General features: G+C 42.9%; 1 pseudogene; it reads left to right on the forward strand.

Annotated features, from left to right (window-relative positions):
* The first annotated feature begins 8538 nt into the window (after positions 1-8538).
* LOC115030285 lies at positions 8539-12342 on the forward strand (annotated as a pseudogene).
* Positions 12343-12441: the final 99 nt, after the last annotated feature.

Genomic DNA, 12441 nt, shown 5'->3' on the forward strand with positions numbered 1-12441 from the left:
TGCATGTGGACATCAGAGAACAGCTTAGAGGAATTAATCCTCTCTGTCACCTTGTTCTGGTGTTCTGGGATTGAACTGCAGCAGTCTGATTTGATGGCAGGCGCTTTCATACTTGGTTTTGTCTCAATGAAACAATTTGATCTTCACAAGATGTCAGGGTATCACTGGCCTGTAGGATGGGTTGCCGTGTTTTTTCCTCTCTCATTGCTGTGAAGAATTGGAGCTGACTATGTCAGCAAGTAGGACTTCTGATTTCTAAATAAAGCCACTTGGGTCTAAACTTGCTTTGTGGTAATCTTAAAACATGACTTGTTCAGCCTTTGTGGGCTTTTTCCTGCTACCCAGAGTGGATGCACTTCCTCATGCTCATGGTACCAACAATGGTGGTATCTTGTGACTGTGGCATGCACATGTTCCTTGCATTTGCTCAGATTTACTACCACCCCTCAGTATCCTGTGTTGTGATAGAGTCCCTTCCACTACAGGTCCCCTTCCCAAGTAAGTTGTGGCTGCTTTGTCTTTCTTTCTTTCTTTCTTTCTTTCTTTCTTTCTTTCTTTCTTTCTTTCTTTCTTTCTTTCTTTCTTTCTTTCTTATTATATGTAAGTATACTGTAGCTGTCGTCAGACACTCTAGAAGAGGGCATCAGATCTCATTACGGGTGGTTGTGAGCCATCTGTGGTTGCTGGGAATTGAATTCTGGACCTTTGGAAGAGCAGTCAGTGCTCTTAACCACTGAACCATCTCACCAGCCCAGCTGCTTTGTCTTAATACCTCTTTTTGGTTTTCCACAGGCTACCCATTTTCCATCTGCTGGGGTAAATGCTTATAACTGGGATTCCTGAACCCCAAGTTTCCATAATAAATTACCAAGCTACTTTCCAATCAGTGGGACTATTTTATACCGCAGAGTAGTATAGTTTCAATTACTCTGTTCTTATTAACATGTATTATTAGCAGATTTTCTGTTTAGCCGTTGGAATTTTTCTGTTGAAGCTCATCCCAGTTATGGTTTGCTCCTTTTTCATGACTGACAATGCTCTGTACAGCTCTTTCCAAGTTACTGAGCACATCTTCAGATAGGTTCCTCATCAACTCTTATGTTGACATTTATTGTTTAACTTACTTTTAAATTGTGAAGTCTCTTGGTATATTCTAAATATTACCTTTTTCCATTTTCTTAGGGTTTTTTTTTAACTTTTAGAAGTGAATATTTTCTAAGAGAAAATGTTTCAGTGAGAGAGGGAGGGAGGGAGGGAGGGAGGGAGAGAGAGAAAGAGAGAGAGAGAGAGAGAGAGAGAGAGAGAAAAGGAATAGAGACTGTGGTACAGTGCACACAGAGGCCAGAAGAGGGTGATGCATGCCCTGGAGTTGGAGATAACTGATAAAAAAAACTCTGCAAGAACAGCAAGTGCTGAGCCCATCTGTTTGATCCCAACTTAACTAATTTTACTTTTGTCTTTTAACCTTTTGTGTCTTAGGAATATTAAAAGGAGTAAAGAGTTGTTCCCTGTTCCTGTCAGCACACTCCCCAGGGAGCCAGTCCCCCTAGTTTTCTTGTGATTCATCCTAACAGTGTTACTGGCTCTGTTCTGTCAATGTGGGATTTTCTTCTGAGTGTTTTGGTCTTCTTTCCTAGGTTCTTCTCCTTTAAGGCTTATTTTTTCAACCTATCACTATGATATTTTATGACTGTGCATGTGTTGGTGGGGAGTTATGTGCATGCATGTGTGGGTTCCATCAGAGGCCAGAAGAGGGTGTATAATCCCTGGAGCTGAAGTAACTGGCAATATTGAACCACCTGACATAGTTGCTGGGTCCCCAAGTCTAATCATCTGGAAGAATAGCAAATGCTCTTAACTGTTGTGCTGTCTGACATAGTTCCTGGGTCCCCAACTCTGGTCATCTGGAAGAATAGCAAGTGCTCTTAACTGTTGTGCTGTCTCTAGCCAACATATTTTAGTTTTTGATGTAATTTTAAATGAGATTGTTTTAGCTTAAGTTTGAATTTTATATTACTAGAAATATACTTTACTTTTCATATAGATGATGTGTTTTTTAGTCTTACTGTATTTATTTATGTTTGAAATTTGTTGTGGATGTCTTAGGATTTTTCTAAATGGAGATTTTATCAGCTACAAGAAAGGAGTTGTATTTCTTTCCAGCCTGGGAAGCTTGCTTATCTAATCTATCTATCTATCTATCTATCTATCTATCTATCTATCTATCTATCTATCTATCTATCTATTTATCTGTCTGTCTGTCTGTCTGTCTGTCTGTCTGTCTGTCTGTCTGTTTGTCTGTCAGTCTGTCTGACAGTCTATCTATCTATCTATCTATCTATCTATCTATCTATCTATCTATCTATCTATCTATCTATCTCTCTTTCTACCCAGAGTAGATGTACTTCCACATGCTCATGGTACCAACAATGGTGGTATCTTGTGACTGTGGCATGCACATGTTCCTTGCATTTGCTCAGATTCACTGTCACCCCTCAGTTTCCTGTGTTGTGATAGAATCCCTTCCACCACAGGTCCCCTTCCCAAGCAAGTTGTGTCTGCTTTGTCTTAATACCTCTTTTTGGTTTTCCACAGGCTATNCTTTCTCCATCTTCCAGGGTAAATGCCTAAAATTGGGATTCCTGAACCCCAAGTTTCCATAATAAATTACCAGGCTATTTTCCAAAGCAGTTAGACTATTTTATANCTGAGAGTGGTTTATATGATATTCAATTACTCATTTCTTATTAANGTGTGTTATTAGCAGATTTTCTGTTTAGTCATTGGAATTTTTCTGTTGAAGCTCATCCCAGTTACGGTTTGCCACTTTTTCATGACTGGCGATGCTTTCTACAGCTCTTTCCAAGTTACTGAGCACATCTTTAGATAGGTTCATCATCAACTCTTATGTTGACATTTATTGTTTAACTTACTTTTAAAATGTGAAGTCTCTTGGTATATTCCAAATATTACCTTTTTCCATTTTCTTATTTTGTTTAACTTTTGGAAATGAATATTTTCCAAGAGAAAATGTTTCAGGGAGAGAGGGAGAGACAGACAGAGAGAGAGAGAGAGAGAGAGAGAGAGAGAGAGAGAGAGAAGAGAGGAATAGAGACTGTGGTGCAGTGCTCACAGAGGCCAGAAGAGGGTGATGCATGCCCTGGAGTTGGAGACACCTGATGAGGGTACTGAGAACACAACNCAATTCCTCTGCAAGAACAGCAAGTGCTGAGCTATCTGTTTAATCCCAACTTAACTAATTTTACTTTTGTCTTTTAACCTTTTGTGTCTTAGGAATATTAAAAGGAGTAAAGAGTTGTTCCCTGTTCTTTTACCTGGTTAATATATGACTAAAGCACCACTCTGGTAATGTAGTGGAAATGGAGCCCTCTTGCTGTTCCCAGGGCATCCTCCTCCCACTGCAGTTCTGGATGATCCTCAGATCTGGGAGCCTTCTCTCTGCTACNGTTGCGCGCCCCCTGGTGGATGTCTTTGTTTCCTGCATTCACATGGCTGGAGATCAGGCACTGTTTTTAATTCACTCTCCCTGTNCACAACCATGGGTTCAGGCTGACCACTCCAGCTGCTCCTCCACCCCTTTTAAGACCACACCGGGGCTGTGCCACCCCACCTCTTGTAATTCCCTCCATGCTGAGGAAGAAGCTGCAGCAGGTGGAACCTTTGGGGGTCACAGTCCTCTTGCAGGCCTTAGGGACACAAGTTGCAGCTCTTGGCCCTCTGAACATGTTTTCCGGAATGTTTCCAGCAACCAGCACACTCACTTTCTTTCCTCTGGCTCCTCACAGAGTTTTACTCTTCTCCAATCCTGAGATCCTGTACTTTGCAGTCCTTAATACCCTCCTCCCTGTTCTTTTTCTTTCCTCTGGATGCCCCCAAACTATGTAGCTCCTTTGTTTATAGCAAATATAGAATTCTGAAAAGTTCCCTCGTAGAATCACAACAGTGGTTCTCAAGTTTGTGTTTCTTCTAGCTAATCCCATCTGTGATGGCAGCAAGCACCTGCCAATATTGTACCCAGTCACTATAGTTGTGCAGTGTATGAACTGTAGTAGAGAGCCAATGGTGGCTCGAGGTTTTTTTTTCTTTTGTATTGTCCTAGCCAACACGTATATTTCATAATGCACTGGGTCCCTCTTAAGAATGGGAAGAGAGACTTAAATTTTACTAAACAGACATTTCACTGCTGTGACAAGTTTCTAAGAGACATAGGTTAAAGCAGGGAAGTTTTAGTTTGACTCATGATTTAAGAAGCACCAGCTCATTGTAGGCAGGTTCCATGTTCTTTAGGCCTTTGGCAAAGCAGAAACATTATGGCAGAGAGGATATCAGGAAGTGGCTATTCCTTAAAGGACAGGCAAGTATAAATGTACCTGAGGAGAGTCAGCCCCTTCACCATCCACTGACTCAATAGGGCCACCAGGTGGGGCCGAAGCTCTCAAGAGTGAGCCTTTTAAATGGCACACTTCAAATCAAAGCTCTGGGATCACACCCAGTGATTGCACTGGGGACCAAGGCATCAGATACTGTTCAGAGCTCAACTGCAACGATTGCCATAGCCTTTCTCAGGGATTGGAAAACAGATATGAACAGTGCCCTTAGTGGGAGCAGTGGATCATGGGAGTAGTTCTTGGATGGAAGTGAGAAGGTTAGAGTCCTTGAAGACGAGTATGTAAAACAGGAGAGTGGTGAAGGACTTGGGTGGATCTATTCCGTATTGATTAACGTCTGGAGAATTACATGCTGTCCTGTGTCAATCCACTTTGTCAGGTGGCCTGATGGTAAGATGAAGAAACTAGTGTAGTGGTAATTTTGGCATTTTAATTTCTTTAAAAACAGAAATATGAGAATATGTTTTTGTTTTTAATCCCAGGTACAGAGATATGGGGATACTTTAGACTGTCCACAGCAGCTGACTGTGATTTGCCTAGTGCTCTAGCAGAGGCATGGTTTTGCCAGCTGCAGACAGTTGCTGTGATTGTGTGACCTTTGGAATTCTGGGAACTTTTCAAAGGCCATATGAATAGTAGGATCCTGATAGTTGGAGGTATTGTTGCTTGTTTTATAGGGGGTGGGGCAGGATGTCCTGGGTGTGGTCTGTGAGTAGTCAAACCTAAAGAAATAAATTAGATTCAGGGTCCTCTATATTTCTCTCTCCTCTATATTTCTCTTTCTTTCCCATCTAGTGTTAGGGAGTGAAACCAGGGGGATAGGAGTTGGGAAAAAGAAGATCCCACAAAGTAGAAAGAACCAGCTACTCTAATGTTGGAAGCACAGAACCTGGTCAGGAGAGTTAACTGCTCAGGGCTTCTGAAAAGATGGCTGCAGGATTCCTGGCCCACATGTGATATGAGGCAGGGATGCCCTGTCCTGGGCTGAAGGTAGAAAGGTGCTGATGTCCCCCCTGGAGAGCAGCCACTGTCTGTGCATGGGGGTGTGAGGGAGCCACCAGACTGTGATCTTGGCTTCAGGGGTCAATTCACACTCCATTCCTTACACCAAGGAAGAACACAAGTACCATTGCTTGGTGCCTTTCAAAAATCCTTTTCCTGAAATACCTGAGGACACTTTCAAAGGTGTGGCATATTTTAAAAAATTATCTGCCTTCCCTGTGAAGTCTTCTCTGGGTCTCCTGCACATGTCTCTGATTGGGAAATGAGTCCAAGTTCCTCATATATGTTTTTCACAGGTCCTATTTATCCCTGTGACTCAGTACTGGTGATGTGCACATCCCAGCAAGAGGTTACCGTATCAGGTCTCTGTTGGTGTGTTTACCAAGCTTCTGGTTCAGGCTGTGTCCATGCTTTAAGAACTTGATGATCATTTCTTACATCTCTAATCTTTCCAAATACCACCCACTGTCTGCTCCTGGTCTTTGGTGGGTTAAAGTACTGAAGTATCTGTAGCTGCAAGCTTCAAGTGTGCAGCATTTACCAGAAACACTCAGAGTCCAGGATGAATACAGAAGCCTGCAACCCCAGCATTCAGGAGAATGGAACTTTAGGCTGAGCCACATCCCAGGCAGTCCAAGGCTTGGGGCTTATGGGAAGGAAGCCAGCACTCATTAAGCCTACTTTAATTGCTTAACCTGGTCCTGCATAAGAGTGCTTTGGGTTTTGGTGACTCTCATCCATGACTGTAAGCAGAACTGTCAGTAGACCCTGCTTTACAATCAAGTCATCTCATTTGGGTGTGAAATATCTTCCTTTACTCCCACACTGAACAACAACCAGCAGCTTCAAAAACTGTTCCCTGATGATTACAGAGAAGCCCAAGTAAATGAACCCCAGCAAAGACTCAACCCCTTCTTGTCTGGGACAAGCTGACTCAGCAATGTTTCTTATGTGATAGTATAGTGAGTGCTCCGTGTGGATGGCTAGGGAGACTTTAGAGAGTTACCCAATACGGTGATGACCCGTCCAGCAGGTCCAGTTATTCGAGGGTCTCGAGGGGACCTTCTCCTAAGAACCAAATGGGGGAGGGAGAGACGAAAACCTTGTGCAATGAACGACACATGGTAGCAGTCTGAGTAGCATCAAGGTCTCACTGTATCAGCAAGGCTCAAGGCTTAAATGCACAAGCAAAAGGGGAAGTACTTCTCAGCAGGAGGAATGGGGCAGTGGAAAAAGAGGAAGAACTTCTCAGCAGGAGGGATGGGGCAGTGGAATTTTTTTTCTTTTGGCTACTACATGGGGAAGCAGGAACTTGGTGGTATCAGGGTACATCTTGTGGTCAGGACATCTGGCGCTGACTTAGGGCTGGAACAATCTGAGGTTGTTCTCGGAGCAGTGTGTTGGTGGCCTGCTTTTGACCCCCTTTTCTTCTCAGGGGAAGAGGCCCAATTCAGAGTTCAGGACGCCACTTGACTTAATAGCTCCCAACAGGGTGACAGTCAGAAATGTTGCATCATAAATCCAAACACCAGATAGTGCTCAGAGCTCAGGCCAGCTTGTTAGAATGTGACCAGCATAGAATGAGGCCATGGAATGAACTGGGTGTGCACAGCCTTGGTTTTTTAAATGGAGAAGAGCCAGATATCAACTATGATGTCTTCTAAAGAGAGAGTTCTGTCAGTTTTCTAGGAGAGAAACAAGATCAGGAATATGTTGGCTGAAATCAGGATTGATCAGGCACCAAGAGTAGATTCATCTTTTAATGATTAATGTCTGGAGGCTGGGGCCACCCAATGGCATGGCAAGGTTGGATTAGAGATTAGAGGAGTAAGAGTCAAAGGCTAGGGTCATAACCCTGTGAGGACACCTGGTTCTTCTGCACATCCACTGAGATGACAAAGGAACTTTCTTAATGAATTTGAGGACACACCTACTCTGGAGGGAGTGTGTCTAGCTTGCACAAGCTCCCCCCAGTTTAGAAGAAGAAGAAGAGAGTGGCAGCCTCTGGATTGCCTCAGGCTCTTCTCCCTCTCCTGCATTTTCTTATTTAGGGATTGGTTAGCCAGGGAACAGGCTATGAGAGGCAGGGCCCAGGCTATGAGAGGTGTTGTTCTGGGTTGCATAATGGAGCAGACTGAGCAAGCCATGAGGATCAAACCTATCAACAGCATTCATCGTTGGCTTCTGCTTCAGTTCCTGCCTTCAGGTTCCTGCCTGGATTTCCTGCCCTGCCATCCTTTACAGAGGCACTGTCCCCTGAGAGTGGAAAGCTGAAAGAAACCCTTTCCTTGCCAAGCTGCTTTTCCTATGGTCTTTTATCACAGCAACAGAAGCCCTAACTAAGACAGCCTTTTAGACTTTGGAATGAGCCGCTGCCCTAAGCTTTTTAAGTTAGGATTCACTTGAATTCATGTCTAACACTCTGTTGCTTCCTCTGGAAATGACGTATAACAACAGACCTGTGTGTTTTAATTCCATTCTGCCTTATTCAGTGTTTCAAGACTTTACTTGTTTATCTTTAAAATAATGATAGCATACAATATAAAGATGCACTCTGTATCTTTGCGTGTGTAAAATGTTTACAGTACTCTATCAAGCAAAATAATCTATTCATTAAGCAGTATAGTTTTCATAACTGTCACCCCAATTACAATATTTCTTAATATTTAAAATAATCAAAATAATAAAAAACTTTCCTCATACTCATGACCAGTTAAAATAATTTGTGGAGCTGGAGATATGATTCAGTGGTTGAGACTATCTCTCACTTTTCAAAAGACCCAGGGTTAAATCCCAGGAACCCCATCACAGCTCCAAAGTAACTCCAGGTTCACAGATTTCTTCTGATCCCCACAGGCACTGCATGCATGTGGGGCACATACATACATGGAGCAAAACACACTGACATAAATAATAAGCAATAATTTTCAAAGAACACACAAANTAATCTTTGATGTGCCTGTCTCAAAACTATCAAGTAGACTTTATTATTCAAAAATACTTGCAAATATGCCAGGCAGTGATGGTGCATGGCTTCAATCCCAGCACTCAGGAGGTAGAGGCATGCAGATCTGTGTACACTCAAGGACAGCCTAGTCTCCAGAGCGAGTTCTAGAACAGCCAGGGTTATACAGAGAAACCCCATCTCAAACTACCAAACCAAAATTAACAACAACAACAAAAACCTTGCAGATTAATTAAAATATCACATAGTGAAGTTAACCAGACCCAGTGTCTATGCAGCTCCAGGGGCTTCTGTCTACTTAGAGCAACTCTTCTGAAACCAGGCTGTGCTGAGAGTCAAAGGCTTTGTTCTNGGTGAGTATTTGTCTCACATTCTTGTGTATTTGGTGAATGAGAGATTTTCAACCAATTGATGGGAAAGGGAGACAGTGGTATTTCTGAAGATTAGCGACTCCAGTGTCAGGTCTTTCAAATTCAAGTGTTGTTCTCCTGTCCTGGCAAGATCAGGCAGGAGATGGGGGTGGTTACAAAATGCAAGCAGAACCCACAAGATCTACAAGATGTCATGCCCAGCANCAGGAGGAGTACACTAAAGAGAAGTAAAAATAGCTTCAGAGTTGATGTGGAGGCCAGGCAGTAATGGAGGCCTGGAGGGAAATTAAAATGCTACCGCCCCTCATAGAGCTGTCTAATAGTTTCTTAGCAGTGAGCACTAGAACTTCCTCCTGAGCTAGCAGCCTTAATCCTGGTTGAAGGACTTGAGATCAATTCCTAAGAAAACCCTGCATGTGGTGCTGATAGCAGCACTGTTCAAAGTAGCCACAAGGTGGAAGCAACCCTGCAGATGCTGCAGTGCCATGGGAGACAGAGCCATTGCTCTGTGGAGAAGGTCCCTGGGCTACTGAGGGGCATCACAGCAGAGCTCTCTCTGCTTCTTCACAGAGAATGTCTGCCTATGGCTTCCAGTGACTCAGAGGGGATTTTGTAAGGAGGTTGATGGTCACCTTCCTTTAAGTCCCTGGATTGGTCTGTGGAGATGGTTGTCAGTCTCGAGTCAGCAAGGCAGATGAAAGAGTGTTTGAAAATGGAACAAGAAAACCAATGTGTGCACAGAGACAGCATCCCTGCTCTCTGGCAGAGTTGATTCTCTGTCTCTTGGGAGGAGGACAGGTTCAGGACCCTTCCCTTGAGGCTTGAAAGCAGAGGCAATAAATCCCTTTGGAACACAGTGTGGTAACCTGCAGAAAGTATCCAGATTTTGCTTTGAGACCAATCCTAGAAATATAAGCTTCTTTGAAACTTGCTTCCTTTTGTATAATTGGACTCCTTAGGGTCTAGTGTATTTCCTCATAATAATTTCTAAGCTCACAGTGTTCGATTATGCTCACAAAAAGCTCTCAAAAACAAGTATATTTGTTTTCTTAATAATTCATGCTCATTTATTAACGTTCTCCCAAGTCAATCCGTGTCTGTGACTGTTTGAGGGTACACGCCCTCCTGAGTGGGTAGATATTTCTTTTGACTACACGTCTTCTGCTGTGTTAGGCGAGCACAGATCTCAGCAGCTGGATTGCCTTGGGCTGTGCTTCTCCCATGGTTCCTGCAGCCTTTCTAACCTCCCTTCCTCTCTGTCTGTTCCTGGCCTCTGGCTTTGCCCAGGCAGGCAGGCTGCTGGTGATACCGTTGGATGGGAGGTAGTGGTTCACTACCTGGAGGCAGATGGTTGTGGAGAAACTCATTCACAGAGGGCATGAGGTGGTGGTAGTCATCCCAGAGGTGAGTTGGCAGCTGGGGAAATCTCTGAATTGTACAATGAAAACATATTAAGTTTTTCACACTCTCAAGGATTTTTACCAGGAGTTCACTGAATCTCAATGGAAAATCCAGGAAGAGGGAACACTTTTACTGAAGAGTCCTGCCAAAGGTTTCTTTGAACTCTTATTTTCACGCTGTAGGAGTTTGTTTAATGACAAGAAGTTAGTGGAGTACTTGAAGCAGACTTCTTTTAATGCTGTGTTTTTGGATCATTTCAATGTCTTTGGTTTAATTGTAGTCAAGTCTTTCTCTCTCCCATCTGTGGTCTTCAGCAGGGGAATATTTTGTCAATATCTTGAAGATGGCACCCAGTGCCACAGTCCTCCCTCTTTTGTCCCCAGAGCTCTCTTGAAATACACAGACACCATGATTCAAGGAGAAAAATAAGTGACCTTTTAAATGGGGGAGTGTGCATTTTGTCATACTTTTTTCAAAAGTGCTGCAAATATTGCCTCTGATGTTCTCCAGACACCAGTGAGTATGACAGAACTCTTCAGCCCAGTGTCCATTTGGTTGTTAGGCAGAGACTTTGCTTTGGAGTTCCCCAAACCCATGATGCCCAGTGTGATCTATGTTGGTGGGATCAACTGCCACAAGGAAAGCCACTTTCCAAGGTACACCATCTTTCCTTTAGCACATAATGAGGTCAGCTTTGGATGATGAAGTTATTCCTTGCTGGACGGTGGTTTGGCATTTATGTTCTTCTTTTTGAGTCCTTTTGATGGATTTCTTTTAACCATTCACACTTAATTGTGCATTTGTGCAGCTGATAAATCTTGCTTATGTATGTGTGTGTAACTCTGACATTCTCGTTTATAATCACCAGCCTGCGTTGCTTTCGACAAAAGAGTGAGAGACACAGTAAAAATGATTGGTCACTTTGCCCATTCTTGTCCTCTCCCTCTTTCTGTGGCGCTGCTTCAGCCTCTGGCATCTGTTTCCTTAGCCAGCTGGGCCATTCGCATTTCATCCATGGGAAATTATACACTCACATGTTTAACCAAAGTTAGCAATGACCCTGTCTCATTTGGGGATAGTAACACTCAGACTTTCATGTATGTGCTGCATGCTTTTTAGGGTTTTTTGTTTGTTTCTTTGTTCCTTGTTGATTCTTTTCTGGCTGTTTTCTTTTAATCTACATGGTTTTTATTTGTGGGAGTGTAAATTGGTTAACTTGCCTTTTGGTCTGAATGACAGTTTTTTCTTAAAATTTTTAGATTTCAACATGTTTTACTTTCTCTGAATCTCAAATATCTGAATGGTTTCATCACTTATGCTGTGTGGGTGTTTAAATTCCTGTAATGGTGATTATATTTTTTGTACACTTTTTTTTTTCCAATTTCAAACAGAATAGAATTACATCATGANTCCCCTCCTATCTTCTCTCCAACCCTACCTGTGTTTTCCCACTCTCAATCTTATACCCTCTTCTCCTTTGGTAATTATTGTTACATATGTGTGTGTGTTTCACAAAAGTGCAGGTATAGGCTGCTGAGTCTGTTTTTGTTGTTTGTGTGTATTTGGTATCAGGGCTGAACACTTGGTATTGGACAGTCAATAAAGGACTCGTGCCTGGGAGAGGCCAACTCTCCCAGTAGCCTGTAGTTCTTTGCCTAGGGCTGAGACCCTGAGAAATTTTCCCCCTTCCACATTGGCATAGCCATTGTTAGTGCCATTGTTCTAGTTTCATTTATGCAGAGACCGGTTCACCACAGACTTCCTGGTGTTNTGACTGTTACCGCCTTTGTTAGCCCTCTTCCACAACGGGCAGGAACTGTGATGTGGATGTACCCATCCCAGAAGAGTTTTTCACTGTCTGTGGGAAGCCCGTGCATGGTGTCGGGAAGGGAAAACATCTGTGCTAATTATCTCCCCTGNCCCAGTGCCTTGGAAGCAGAGGCAACCGTCCTTTGTGAGCAAAGGGTATGGTTGTCTGAAGAGGTTTGTTCCCACTTTGCTTTGAGACCAGTTCTAGAAATTCAAAGGTGTTTGTTTGTTTGTTTGTTAATTCACTTTCTGCTGTTTTTGGAATCCTTGTTGTCTCACACATTCCTTCACAACGGTTTGTAAATTGCCCTATGGAACATTGCCCATCTCCATCCAGACTAACAGTTTAAGCTTTTCTTATCATGTAAACATATAAGTAGATATCCCAATGAGAACTGCTCATTTCTTTTTTTTTTTAATTTATTTTTTTATTAGGTATTTTCCTCGTTTACATTTTCAATGCTATCCCAAAAGTCCCCCATAC

This window comes from Mus caroli, unplaced genomic scaffold, assembly GCF_900094665.2.
Source record: "Mus caroli unplaced genomic scaffold, CAROLI_EIJ_v1.1 scaffold_19778_1, whole genome shotgun sequence".
Taxonomy (NCBI): Eukaryota; Metazoa; Chordata; class Mammalia; order Rodentia; family Muridae; genus Mus; species Mus caroli.